Source organism: Glycine max, chromosome 17, assembly GCF_000004515.6.
Source record: "Glycine max cultivar Williams 82 chromosome 17, Glycine_max_v4.0, whole genome shotgun sequence".
Lineage (NCBI taxonomy): Eukaryota > Viridiplantae > Streptophyta > Magnoliopsida > Fabales > Fabaceae > Glycine > Glycine max.
In genome coordinates this window covers 18,019,233-18,034,073 of record NC_038253.2, presented here as the reverse complement: position 1 = coordinate 18,034,073, position 14,841 = coordinate 18,019,233, and the positions used below count along the sequence as shown (strand labels likewise).

Here is a 14,841-nt window from a genome sequence, read left to right as displayed (position 1 = left end):
ACATAAATCATATAAAATCAGGTAAATAAAAAAAAACTCTAACAAAAACTTAAAGTAATGACCAAAATAAAACTACAATTTTAGTCTTTATTTCTAACAAATAACTATTTCATTTTTCAACAAATTACTATTACAATAACTTACAAGTTTTTTTACTAATGAAAATATTTTGTTTTTATACTTCCATATAAATATTTAATACTAAATTTTCAAATATATACTAATAAACATTTGAAATTTATTATATCTAACAAATCTATAAAACATTTTTTAAAATATCAAATATAACAAAAATACTTAAGTTCTTCATTAAAAATTACAATCACTGTGTAATTAAAATAAAAAATATAAAAAATTGTAATTTACTAATACTTTTTAAAAATAATTAAATCACAATAATATATATACATTTGTTTTAAAATAAACAAATTACTTAAGCTCTTAATAAAAATCATCTTCAAAAAATAAATATAATTAATTAAATAAAATTACACAAAAAATTTACAACAATATTTATTTATTACAAAAAATATTAAACAAAAATATTAATTTATTTAAAATTTTAAAATAATTATAAAACAATTTTTTATCTCAAATTGAAAAAATAAATTAAAATAAATATACGGATCCCCAATCCCACACTGTGAATGCGCAAAAAACCCGACAAAGAAGAATAAGGGCACTTATGACGACGATGGACAACGACAAGACAATTACGGTGGCGGTCATTAGTGGCGCGACGACAGCACAAACGGCGAAGGCGACGGCTCGACGAAGAATGGACTTAAACAGAGGGAGAAGAGGAGTACTGTAGCGTGGAAAATGAAAAAGGAAAATGCTCTTAAAAAATAGGTGAAGGGCATTTTTGCCACTTCACCTAATTTGTTGGGTGTACTAGCAGTTGGGTCAGTGCCCAAAGCAAAACCCAAAAATGAGTCTCACCATGAAGGAACATTGGTTGGGCCTAGACATGTGTAAATAAGAGTGCTGTTAGGTGCACCCAACATTATTATTGGTGTACCCAGCACTAACCACGAAAAGACAAAAATACCCCTTACGGATCAAGTTGATCCGTAAGTTAATTTTTAAGATTTACGGATCAACTTGATCCGTAAGTCTTTTACGGATCAAGTTGATCCGTAAATTGATTTTTAAGACTTACGGATGAAGGGGAGAAATTAGCAGGGACAGTTTTGCCATTTTTAAAGAATGTTGGGTGCACCTAGCAACACTCTCTAAATAATGACGGTCTGGAAGAAACTAGAGTTAAAGATCCAGGTAAGAAGATAAGCACAGAAGGGGGACGACCCGGTAAAAACTCAACAAGCAGAGAAGCCTGGGTCGCAGGGGCTCGAAAGTGGCACTATAGACAGGGTCAAATGTTTGATAAACGTGAAAATACCCAAATCGGATACTATGTTAGATGCCAGAGGTATAGGCGAGGCACAGACAGCAACAGAGAGCGCAAAGAATGGAAGCGGTAAGCCCTCTGGAAAGGGCACGGTGAATAACTTGGACCCCAGCTATTTGAAGAAGAAAAGTAAGCTCCAGGTAGGTTGCATGTTAGGCAACTCTATATCTAGGAATCATACCAAGGAAGGTAGTGAATTGTTGGTGATTAAGTATAACACTCATAAGGAGGTGGAAAGGATATGGGAATCGTACCAACGAAGGTAGCGAATTCTATCCTAGCACCTTCCAATATTCTCCCAAGCCCTTCCTTCACTTTTTTTTTTCAACTACCGTAATGATGACCATTAGTTTTCCGATGAAATCCAAAATTTGATTGTTTAATTAATCACACTTAAATTTTTTCATTCTTGTTTAAGAGTGTCCTTCCTTCACTTCTGCCAATGCCATAGCCTTTTTCTGGCTCATTATTTGTGTGCATGCAAAATATATATGAAAACGAAATCGTAAAATCAAAACCTATAAATCAAGGATCTGACTTCTCTGTCTCTTTCTAAATTGTACCTGTACTGTCCATTCAAAACAACATTGCATAACACTTGTGTTAATATTTAACTGTGGACCCACTCCATGAAAATCATAAAAACTGTGTAGTTTTGAAAAGGCAATATAGGGATAGCTTGAAAGGAGAAAGCAGAAAAATCAAGTTCATAAATCAAACCAATCTAAAATATAGAAAACAACTTATATGAAACAAAAATCTTTTTTTTTTCAGTAATATTTATTTACAAAAATTTTTGTACTGTCCATTCAAAAAAATTTCAGTAATATTTAGTTTGATTCTAATTTAACAACAGGCAATTGAATCAATGTGTGTTTGATTTCAAATTTAAAATTTTTTCAAATTTCATGTCCGATAAAAGTTTACAATTGATTTTTTATCTAAAATTGATTCCGAGTTAGAACAACTTTAAATAATTTATATGATAGATAAAAAAATTTAAAACAAAATTTTACTTATAACTTACTTTTATAAAAAAAAACATCCAAAAATAAATTACATCACTTCAAAATTAGTTTTACAAAATTAGTTTTACTAGCATTTATCTAAACATGCACTCAATTAAACCGTGACGTATATAGTCTTTTTATTTCGATATCATATTCGACTTTTGAATCACTAATGCATCTTCATGCCCATCAGTCTGCCTTGAAGTGTTTTTCAATCTTTCCTAAAAGAGTGGAATTGAAGTAATCTTGGGGACCATGAGCAGGTACTCCGAGAATTATTAAGCCTATTGTCCTGAAAGCAAAGAGAAACCATCCTTCTCTGTAGTAAACTCCACTTTGGCGGACAATAATGAAGCTCCTTATTATTTCTAAAATTGCATTGTATGTCATGGTTATCACGCAACAGAGTGAGAAGTAGTTCTTATTCCATTGCTCTTCAAGAACCTGCATAAAATAAAATATAAAAAATAACTATAAATTAATATTAGGTTTTTATGCAATCAGTTTTTTATTCTGCTAAAAAACAAAGAAAAAACAAAACAAAAACCTTTTTATAATTCACAAAAATAGAATGTAACATCCCATTCATATAGTTGCAATCACAGCGCTGCACACAGCTTAACACCTGAGACTTTATTTAAGTTTTAACTATATATGGCTGTGTTTAGAGTTTGTATTGTTAACTTTAAAAAGGAAATCATGCTTTGCAATTAAGCATAAAATTATGAAGATAGTTCATGTATGTAGTATTATTCCAGTAAAATATTCATGATATCCTTCTTGTCTAATGGCTATATAGTTTTGATGAGTATCTAATGACTATATATAGATACACAATATAGTTTTTCTAAGGTAACTTTAGCTGAACACACAAGGATATAATTTATATTAAAAGTCAACGCTCATTTAGGAGCTGGGTCAAGCAAAGCATCATAGAATTCTTTTTGATATATCATCTTTAGACCCATGTTGTAAAAAAAATCATATGGACCCCTAAAACTAAGAAAATTTCAAAAAAAATCTTTAAACTTGTGAGTTGTTTGATCTACATTTTTAAACTTAATTTTTACTATCATTTTAAACCCTTAATATATGTTAGTTTTAAAGCTTAAGTCACACACATTGTGTACATCACAACTTTAGACTAACATATATGATTAAGGGGTGTGTTGGATTAAGATTTTAAAAAATTATTTTAGCATAAAAAAGTTTTATGAATTTTAAAGATTATGTAAGAATATTATGACTTATCAAATTTCTTTATAAAATTTTTATGATAATTTGTATTTTAATATATTTATATCATAAAAATGTAAAGGATTTGAAAAGATTTTTTAGATTTAAAAGGATTCTGTGAATTTTTAAAAATACATTCAAAATGAGGTTTGGATAAAAAAAAGTTAAAGCCAATGTAGTTTTTGTAATCTTTTAATAATTAAATTGATTCTAACTTTATATTCTCTTATACGAACCCTTCTTTCAATAACATTTTCTCATTCTAACTTTTGGAATTGAACAATATGGATTTAAAATTATATATTGGTTTTCTGATTTTTTTAAATACTTCAATTAATTCATGATAAATCCAATGACATGTTTAAATGGGTAGAAGGGAGTGATGAGGGTGAAAATTTTGTTGGAGGGTTAGTGAGTTATGTGAATGACGAAATTAAAGGTGACAATCACAAAAACATTGTGTCGAGTAGGTGATAAACATATTCAATATAAGAAAAACATGATTAGTCTTAGCACATAAGACAAACATTAATTTAGAAAACAAATGGAAATTAAAAGTGCATATGGGAGGAATGTATTTAATATATTTTTATTCCAAAAGAATACAATAAACATATATGACACACACATCTTGAAAAATATTAAAGAGAGAAGAGAGTATGTGTGATGAAATAAAAGAAAATCTGGTAATCAATAGAAAAAAAAGAGTCAAACAAGATCTCAAGGATTTGGGTGAGATTGTTTGATAGATGTTTTCTATTAAAAAGTTTGATGAAATTCATCAAAATCCTTCTTAAAAAACAATCCATCGAAATTTGTATATTTTTAATACGAAAATACTTTTTATGTTATAAAAAATCCTAATTGAATATCATCAAATTTTGTTGCCTTCACTAAAAAAATCTTAAAAGTCTTAATTAAATATCACAAAACTTATTTATATCATTTAAAAATCTTGATTGAATATCATAATATTTTTTTTATATAAAAAACATCTTTTAAAATCATTTTTGAAATCCTAATCCAATACACCCCTTAACATATTACAATTCTAAAGAATTATGTTTTTAATTTTCTTACTCTAAGGAACTAAGATGATATGCCAAACCCTTCTAGGAATTAAAAAGATAATTTACCCTATTCTCTTTTATAGGTTATTGGAAAACTACTTTCTTTTGTATCAAATGAAATATTACTACTAATCATGATGTTTGTCTTATTTTTGCAATTAACTGTGATTATATATCATTATATGGCTTACCTCGAGTTCATAGGGCATGTCCCAAAGAAAAGACATGTCCCAAAGTGCTTGAACATCATTTCCTTGTCATCATAGGGCAACCTCGGAACAAGTTCATTGCAATAAACAAACCTACAATACCTAACATGATGTTCCTTAAATTTTTGTCTCATATAATTTGCATATGCTCCATCCCCAACTCTTGGTTGCCTAAAGGTGTAGATTCCTTCCAACCTCTCCAACAACAATGTCTCATTGTGCAAACACAAGATTGTCCCAAAGAGAATTGCAAGTGCTCCTCCCAAACTATGTCCTGTCACTATAAACTTTGCTTTGTCATTTTCACTCAAACCTTTCCTTAGAATGTCCCTAATAACATAGTAGGCTAAGGGGGGAAGATTCTCATCTCGTTCAATTTCCTTTGGCCATCCAACATTCTTCTGAAGCCCTAAGGCTTTCATAAAGCCACCATGCATTCTTCCAACGCCAGGAATACCATACCATGATATGTCAAGATCAGTGCACCATGCATCAGCTTCAAAGGGTTCTGTTCCTCTGAAGGCTACAACATATGTATGGCGATCCTCATGCTTATCCAAGGCAATCAAGACTTGAGTTGTTGGCTTTCCTTGATACTCTGATTAGTGAAGTCAAATATCAGTGTATAAGAACATAATCTTTATTATTAAATTAAGGTTAAGTTATATATTGTCTTGATCCCTCGTTTTACTTAATAATTCAATTTGATCCCTTAAATTTTAAAATTGTGTCAACCATGTCCTTTTTGTCTAATTAATAGTGACATCGTTAAAGAAAACGTAAAATATTAAAGTGACATGTGTCTAATTTGCTAAGGTTAATTTTTTAAGAGATGGAAAAGGTAAAATGGAGACGAGTTTGAAAATTAAGATAACAAGTTATATCTTTTTATTAATAAAGAAATTAAATTGAACCAAATAAATATAAAAAAGGAACTAAAAAGTAATTTAACCTTAAATTATTTACCAGACTTATTGAATAAAAAATAAGACCACCAGATAATTTCAAAAGTCAACATCAATTGCAATTGTTTAATAATAAATAGTATAACAAAAAAGCATGCTAGTGCGTTTTTTTTTATAAAAAAAGTGCCAATGTTTTTTTTAACCTAATGGTAATTTTGTTAATCTTTAAAAGCATTTAATTTGCAAGTCTAGAATTCATTAGGATTGGGCTAGTAGTGGGAGATTGTAGCAATATACATGAATTTATATGTTTGAACTTCAATGCGATCATTTTTAATAAATAAAAAATTGCAAGTTTAGAAAATATCTAGGGCATATGTTTTTCGGTTCTAACCATTGAAAACTTCACAAATTCCATCTGTAAAATTCACATAAAAAACAAATATAATTAGAGGTACATCAAAATGAACTTGAAGATAAAAGGATCAAAACACAACAATTTTATTTTTACTATTATATTAAAGTAAATGATTTTTTGTAGTTGAGTTATGCAATTAAAGTAAAGGAATTTTTTATCCAAAAAATATTTATTATATCAGAAATTTTGAACTTTAATTAATAAATATTTAAAAAATCATTTCACTTTTACTTATTTAAAATTAAAATTGGGACTGATATTAACAGAATCATCATTACCATACCTTCCAGTAATTTTCCACTGTAGTTTTAAGGTAAGCCTCGTTATTGTAGGATGCTTTGGAAGCCATCATAGAAAGTGCTGGATAGTACTTGGAATCTTCACGCCGAACGACGTCGTCCATGTTTACTCGCACATCCAAACTTCCAATAAAGGACAAATATTTATCTGATTTAGGATCCGCCTTTACCAATTTGCCTATTTATATAAATACATTGGATAAAAAATAAAATACATAAGAAGTGAATCCCCTTCAAATGAATAATCATACATTTCATATGTGTGTTATATGACATAATAATATTATCACACTTCGAATCCAATATATATATATATATATATATATATATATATATATATATATATATATATATATATATATATATAAATCGTGAATATTAGGGTTCTCTCATAAATTTAACCTTCGTTTTCTGCTTCGCCTTCAGTAGTTAAATTTATTTTCTGACATCCACATAAAATCTTAAATTACAAAAGAAATATTGACTAGAATATAAGTGAATACGGAAAAAAAGTATAAAACGAATATTTATGTTTATCAAAATAAAAGGCTAATTTTTATTTTATTTCTCACACATGTATCCATGTTGAAGGCATGGTTAGACACACTAATAATATTAATTGTGGTATAAATGAAAATAGAAGGAATGGGAGAGATAAGAGAGGAAAGAGGAGAAAGAAGACCCCTTCACTTATATTTCTTTCCAATTTGGGGTGAAAAGGCTGAGAGAATAACTTTTTAAGTTAAAGACAAAAGTACCCTTAATAATACTTTTTTTTGAAAGATTTTTACATGTATCCTTAATAATACTGTAAATGCATATTTTACTTAAGGATATTTAAGTCTGACAAATATTTCTTTTCTTTTTTCTAATTTACTATCCAATAGAAAACGGAAGAAGATATCTTGTCAATTTTTTTATGCCAAATAATTAAAAGTTTATCTCATTTTCTATCATTTTTTTCTCTGTCTTTCTTTCCATCTACTTTCTTCTCTTTCATTTTTCTTTCTTAACTAAACATTTTCCTTTCTTTTAGTCAATATATAAATCCTAATTTATCAATGAAAGATTAATCTCTTCTATTAGCCTTAAACTTATTGATAAATTTATGAGTCTATTAATTTTTTTGTTACAAATTATTATAACCAATGGTCACTACTAAAAAATATGGTTTTTACGACACACTAACCACATCGGTCCTCCTAAACCGATGTTGTATAATAAGTGGTGACAATTTCATAATAACAATGTTAAAAAACAAAGACGGTGATGTACAAATCCATCTTTGAATTGCGGAAACATTACTTTGACGACGTTGATTTGGAGAACACCATCGTGGTTGGCACGACATTATAGTAACGTGACTCGAACAACACTCTCGTGACCTCAGAAGACTGAGTTGTGCGCCCTAGCTGAAGACTCAAACAAGAGTCAATTGACCCCTTTGTCACTCAGTTGACATCGTCACTCAGCTCTCCCTTCCTCAGTCATCGTCACTCCTTCGTCATCTTCTATCAGCTCACCCCGACTTACGGTGGTCATCGTGACTCAGGTCACCCCTTTTGCGGCGGTGCACCCCTAGCCTCTTCTGACTCAGGTCACCCCTTCCCATGTTTGGCCAAACTGAACCCTTGTTTTGTTGTAAGCTTTCTTTTTTGTCCCACTTTGACATTTGTAGCTATTTTTCCTTTTCATTCTTTTATTGAAAACAGACAAACAAGCAAGCAAACTACTTTTTGTGATTTTAAAGAAATTATTAAAATTTGATTTTCATGAAGCTGATTTTTTTTATTCGAACTGTTTTGGAGTCAAATTCGGGTGTGTTTTCCGCTCAACCCTCCGACAATTTTGCATTCTTTGTTCTTTTTAGGCAAGCAGGACAAATGAAGTGATGCAGAGGCAATGTATGGAACTGCTTTTATGATGAAGATAGACCTTGACAAGCAAATAGTATCTCGGTATTACACTCCCCTGTGTATTTGGAATAATCTAGATTCTTCTAATTGTTTTTTATTTTCGAAACTATCTTAGACTCTTGGTCATAGTGGCATTGGTGCATGCTATCTCCTTGAATGATGTATGGGCTTGTATTTAGTAGTATTTCTGTACAATGCTGAACCTGTGTGAAATTGTAGGAAGAACACTTTATCTTTTTTATCAAAGTATTTAGTAGTATTTTCTACCCATGATGAACCTCTTGGTCATATTTTTTTTTTTTTATCAAAGTATGAACATTATAGTTAAGTGTTTAGTAGTATTTAGTAGTATTTCTGAACCTAGTTACAGTTGTGTGATAAAAATTTGAGGAACAAGCAATTGATATATACATAAACGATAAGTATAAGTGTATAGGACAATTTCACACAGGGATATGTGCTAAAATGTGGAATTTGACATAATTATAAGTAAATAAAAAATATGAAAACATCTATATGGTTTGGTAGGCGGAACTTACTCTTGGTAGAGATCTTCTGGTGTTGTGGCGTTCATTTAAATTCTTCTAACTTCTTTAGTAATTGAAAAAATATATATAATTATTATCAGGATTTTTATCAAAGTATGGACAAGAATTCACCAAAAACAATAAAAAAAATACATCATTAAAAACTGTTATTTCTAGGAGAATAATGTTTATTTGGTTCTTAATTGTTGTAATTTGATTTAACTTGTTTGAGCTTTGAAGAGGAACATTGAGCTGTAAAAGTAATGTGTTGTGTATGGTATTTAAATTTAATTCATATTTAATATTTTTCAAAGATAAGAGCTAAGGTAAAATTGTTCCCAAATTATGAAGATCTTTATGAAAATTCTCAAGGAGAGGTTCAGCATTGTGCATTAGTGAAGGTAGAAATCGAAATTAGACTATTGAATGAATATAATTTGCAACCGAAGTTGTGTCCTATTCTAAAGTGAAAACGGGAGCATTCTATTTCTAGTTTTTCATTCTATTATTTAAAGCATGTTTTAAATTTATTTTTGTTTATTTATAGCAAACATTTTCAGTTCATTATGCATGCTACCCACCAAGTTTGAGGAGGTTATGAAAGTTTTGGTTCCCATCCATTTGCAGATGATACGAAATTGTCTGATTTTTCTGCAGTTTCAAATGTTAGGCAGGACCTAACCGAGTGGCAGGAAAAACATGCCAGTCTTGTTCTTTCTACAGTCAAGGTAGCATCTTTTTTTAATGTGTTTTTGTGAATCAGAAAGAATGTTATCAAAGCTATGCAGGGAATGGGTACTTTTATCAGTGTCAATTAATGCACCGCATGGTTTCTCAATGCTTTCATTAAATTTAAGAGAGGCACCTGCTATTCATTGTTTTACTAACATGTAAATAGTGATGCCTAAGAAGTACAATTTTATTTTTATTCAAGAATTTAGTCTTAGACTCTTAAACATGTTTTTTCTTTTCCTTTCTTTTTTACTTTTCAGTATTCATATTAACATGAAAACGTTGCATGTCTTGGATATGATTGCATCTGGTTTTATCTAGGTATTCTTGTCGTAGTGATTTATTTTCTGCAGAGAAATTAGAAAGGTTGAGTATGATTAAGTTACAGGCAGTGTTTGATGCTGATCTGAGGATTAGAATTGGGCTGGGAAAAGGATTTGTGCCTTTGGTTGTTTGTTATTGAGGGCCAAGGCCTAGACATTGATTAGTGGTAAAGGTCCAGATAGATATTGGACAAGTAATGTTTTGTATCTAAATCATTCCGATTAATTGTGAAAAATGTTCTCTTTGTTTGCTTACCTACAAGTAGTCATAGACGACAGATGAAAAATTTATGTATCCTTAACCATTGGAATGGGAAGTGTCTAATATTTGTCAACTTGTTCAGAAAATTACTCAACCAGGATACTTCATAAATTGAACTCATGTTTGGGGTAAAATAGTATCATGGAGTAATGGCTGAGTCTGAAACATATGAATACAAAAGTTGTAGACGGAGTATAAGATTAAGATACTGTGAAAGGATTTGTGTCTTCATTAGTGTTGACCTTTGTGTTCTGGGAGGTTTTGTCTGTGTATGCGAGAAAGAAAGAGGGAGGGGGGGGGGGATAGAAGTTAGAAGAATGGTGTAAGAGTTAACAACTCTGAATTGCAGCAAGGTGAGTTATGTCTGTCTCTTTTCAAGCTCCTGTAATTGCCACCTTGTCAGATCCACCCGTGAAGATTGGTGACATGCTTCCATGGTAGAATTGAGTGTTCACACTAGCTGTCACTCACAAGCAACCCCACCAATCCATTCAATCCCTTTGCCTCAACCAAGATGTCCTAACTATTAATGATTAATAGCCTTATAGGATATAAGCTGCTAGCTACGAAGATAAAAATAATGGGTTTGGTATATATATAGTGGTGTAAATCTTAAACACCTACAAACTAGTGTACATAAATAAGTCATCATGTGTCTATATATCTACATGTATATGTAAAATAAGTTCAATGCAATTAATTTCCATAGTGGTTCGTGAACCTTCATAAGCCACTCCTGTAGTTCGTCACACTTTCAATCTGTTTCTGCCAATCTTGTTCCTTCTTAGCTGCTATTTTGCTTTGTTTATGTCTTGTTCAGCAACATGCAATGGATTCTGTACCAATTTACCCTTTGCAGCTGTGGGGAGTTGTTTATGACAAAATCAAGGAATATGTACCCTTAAATTATAGTGCAGATACCTTTAAAAGAAAATCACTATGCATTTTTTGCCTTGTTTTTTTTTCCACACAAGTTTAATTAAACTTCATGCACTGCCAATGTCTTTCAATCAATGAGAATGTATTTTTTGTTTCCAGGTACTACCTTGTGAGAAAAACGTTGGAAGTACTAAATTGTCCCACCTACTGAGGAGTTCATTCTACACTGCTGTGTTTGGTTTGTCATTACTCTAATCCTAATCGTACTTGTTGTTATTTACTGTCATTTTTTAGGTATGTATTTGTTTGACTCACAACAATGACAATTACATGCTTATTTATATATGATGTGATGTATTATGTAATCAATTATGATCATTGCGCGTGAACCTTAGTTTCCTGTTTGAGATTTGAGATTCTATACAACGATTAGTACGAAAAGTTTGCATTAATCGATGTATTGAATCTTGAATTGTTCGTTTGGACAATTTGGGAAGACTAATTTTTTATAGTAGATTATTACGTATAGGTTAATTTTATTTTCTTAAAATTGTCAACATTTCAGTATAGTTCATTCCCATTGGTTCTCCGAGTGCATACTTGAATGTGGTGGATAATGATATGTCACCGCTTTTATCTCGTGTACTTGGGGACTTAGGCAAAATGTTGCCAAAATTTTGACAAATTTAGAAAAGACAAATAACTTGTAGTATTCAATTTACTATAAAAAAATTCTTCCTAAATGGGTTAGGGCCACACCTTTAATAAAAAAAAAGTGAGGTTTACATGCATGGTAGATAACTACATAAAGTCATGCAGCAAACGAAACACATGGATCGAAGTTGGATGAGAGCATCACGCATTAGTGATGAGTATGGGAATGGGGTGGAACAGTTCCTCCAATTTACTGAAATGCATGCCCCTAGCTTGCACGGGAAATATTTCTGTCCTTGTGCCAAATGTGCAAATGGTAGACACTAGTCGCTAAATGAAATAAGGTCACATCTAATATGTCACGGGATCATTCCAACTTACAAAAATGGATATGGCATGGTGAATTGTCAGACAATCCATCAGTCTCTCACACTGAGTCAGTCGAGGCAGGCAATGGTTGTCGTATAGAAGACATGATTCGTGACCTAGGCTAGGATGGTTTGCAACAAGCGCATGCACCTTTGTATAAGAAAATAAAGAATGACTCAAAGATTCCTTTGTATTCTGGGTGCACAACTTTCACAAGGTTATTTGTGGTGTTAGCTTTGGTCAGTTTGAAGGCACGATTTCACTACTACAATTTTTAGATTTAACATCGCACGGTTAACATCGGTTATTCACAAAACCAATGTTAACAAAAGCGCGGTGGCATTTTTTAAAATAAGTAGACATAGTTAACATCAGTTTCGGAAAAACCGATGTTAACTACTCGATATTAACATCGGTTATTTAAATAACCGATGTTACTATGGAGTAGTTAACATCGGTTTTGGAAAAACCGATGTTGGTATCTCGTTGTTAACATCGGTTTGGGAAAAACCGATGTTATCGAGTTGATGTTAACATCGGTTTTAAGAAAACCGATGTTACCTAGTTGATGTTAACATCGATTATTTTTAAAAAACCGATGTTGTTATCATTATATATTAAAAATCTGAAATTGCACAACCCGCGCGCTCGAACCCTATCTTTCTTCTTCTTTCTCCTTCTGCCTGAGTTCGTCTTTGTCGCAAACTGGCCTGCGCTTCCGTGACTGCAACCACATTGTGGAGTTCGTGTTTGTGGAGTTCGTCTCTGCCACTTATCGATTGAGGTACGTCCTTTCGTTTTAACATTAGGCGTTCCTCGTTTTAACATTTGCTCACTTTCGCAGGTCGAAGAAATCTAGGAAAGGAAAGAGTCCCAGAAAGGGTGGGAATCGATTTTGGAAGTGCATTGTGGTTCGCCTTAAGACTCCTAGGGCGTTCTTCTTCTTTCACCTTCTGCCTAAGTTCGTCTTTGTCGCAAACTGGGCTGCGCTTCCGTGACTGCAACCACATTGTGGAGTTCGTCTTTGTGGAGTTCGTGTCTGCCACTTATCGATTAAGGTATGTCCTTTCGTTTTAACATTAGGCGTTCCTCGTTTTAACATTTTCTCACTTTCGCAGCTCGAAGAAAACTAGGAAAGGAAAGAGTCCCGGAAAGGGTGGGAAGCGATTTTGGAAGTCCATTGTGGTTGGCTTTAAGACTCCCAGGGAAGCCATCGAAGGTATGTCTCTGTTGTCATGTTTTGAAAGCAATTGCTTAACTTTGTATATATGATGTCTACTTTGCTGCTCAGGTGATTTGTTCGTCTTCTTTAGTCGTTGTCAAGGTTCGTTGTTGCTTGTGTTCTGTGTGCTGCTAAGTGATTAGTGCTGATTAGGAATATCTCCGCTAGTGACGACAATTGACAATCAGTGAGTATATGCATTTGTATTTGTGCTTCTTATCAAGATGAGAATATGGTTGTTGCTAATAATTAAAATATGTTGTGTTGTAGTTCCTTTGGGTATTTGCATTTTGAAGTAATGGATTTGAGTCATTTGATGTTGCGTGATGTATTCTTAAAGTCCAATAAGCTGGTTTAAAATAAAGTCCAATATTGGCCTAGAACCTAAGCCAAGTTATGTCTAAATATGAAAAAAAATTATAATGCTTGAAATGGAGTATGGGTGTGAGATGCTAAAGTATATTGATTGCTTGCTCTTGTACTATTTGCGTTGTTGGGATATAGTGCTAGATTTGTTATGGGAAATTCTTTGATAAACCTAAAACTCTATATGTCATCTTAAAACCTAAAACTTAATGGTGTGATTCTGCTGTGAGGATATGATAAACAGCCTGGGGTACCTTTCTGCTAGTGATTCCTGTTGATTAATCCACTTGTCTTTCTAGAATCTAATTTTCTCTCCATCTCCCACCTTCCACCTCATGTTGTTTTGAATAACCATTCCCTGTTGTGATTGATTAAAAGCGTGTTTTAGATCCCTCCATGAAACAGATTGCTTTGCTGAGTTTCCTGTTTCTTCAAGGTTCCTCCATCCACCATATTTCGATTTCAGAACTCTGGTCCATAGCTCACCATTTTCTTGCATTAATTGCCACTTCCATTTTCCAAGTAGTGTTAGGTTGAATGTTTCCATATCCTTGATGCCCAAGCCACCCTTTTCTTTTGGTAAGTATACTGATTTCCATTTAATACATGCAATCCTTTTGTGAATTGCCTTCCTTCATAAAAAACTTCGCTGCAGCTTTAAAAATTGCCTTCTGAATTTCTTCGTCCGTGAAAGGTGCCACAAGCTCGTTATTCTGCTGTTGATTAACAGTTTGAAACCTGATTCCATCAATCTTGGGCCGCTGACCAATTGGTTCTTGGAACCTATGGAAGAAAAAGGATTTCACCTCTTCCTTCACCTTTTGTGGGTCGTCAATCCATGAACCATCAATGAATACCCCCTGATAGAATTTCTATTTCGGCTAGCATTTATCAATAGGTGGAAAAAGCGTGTGTTACAATCGCCTTCTTTTAACCATCTTCATCTGGATTTCTGCCTAAGTAAGGATTCATGGGCTTGGGCAGCAACCCAAAGAGATTCCTGTAACTGCTTCCTCTCCAATTTTTCTTGCTC

The 14,841-nt window shown here is 32.2% G+C and overlaps 1 pseudogene; it reads right to left on the bottom strand.

The window, feature by feature from the left end:
* Positions 1-2,610: 2,610 nt before the first annotated feature.
* LOC100813921 (triacylglycerol lipase OBL1-like) overlaps positions 2,611-14,841 on the bottom strand; it is a 35,548-nt pseudogene continuing 23,317 nt past the window's right edge.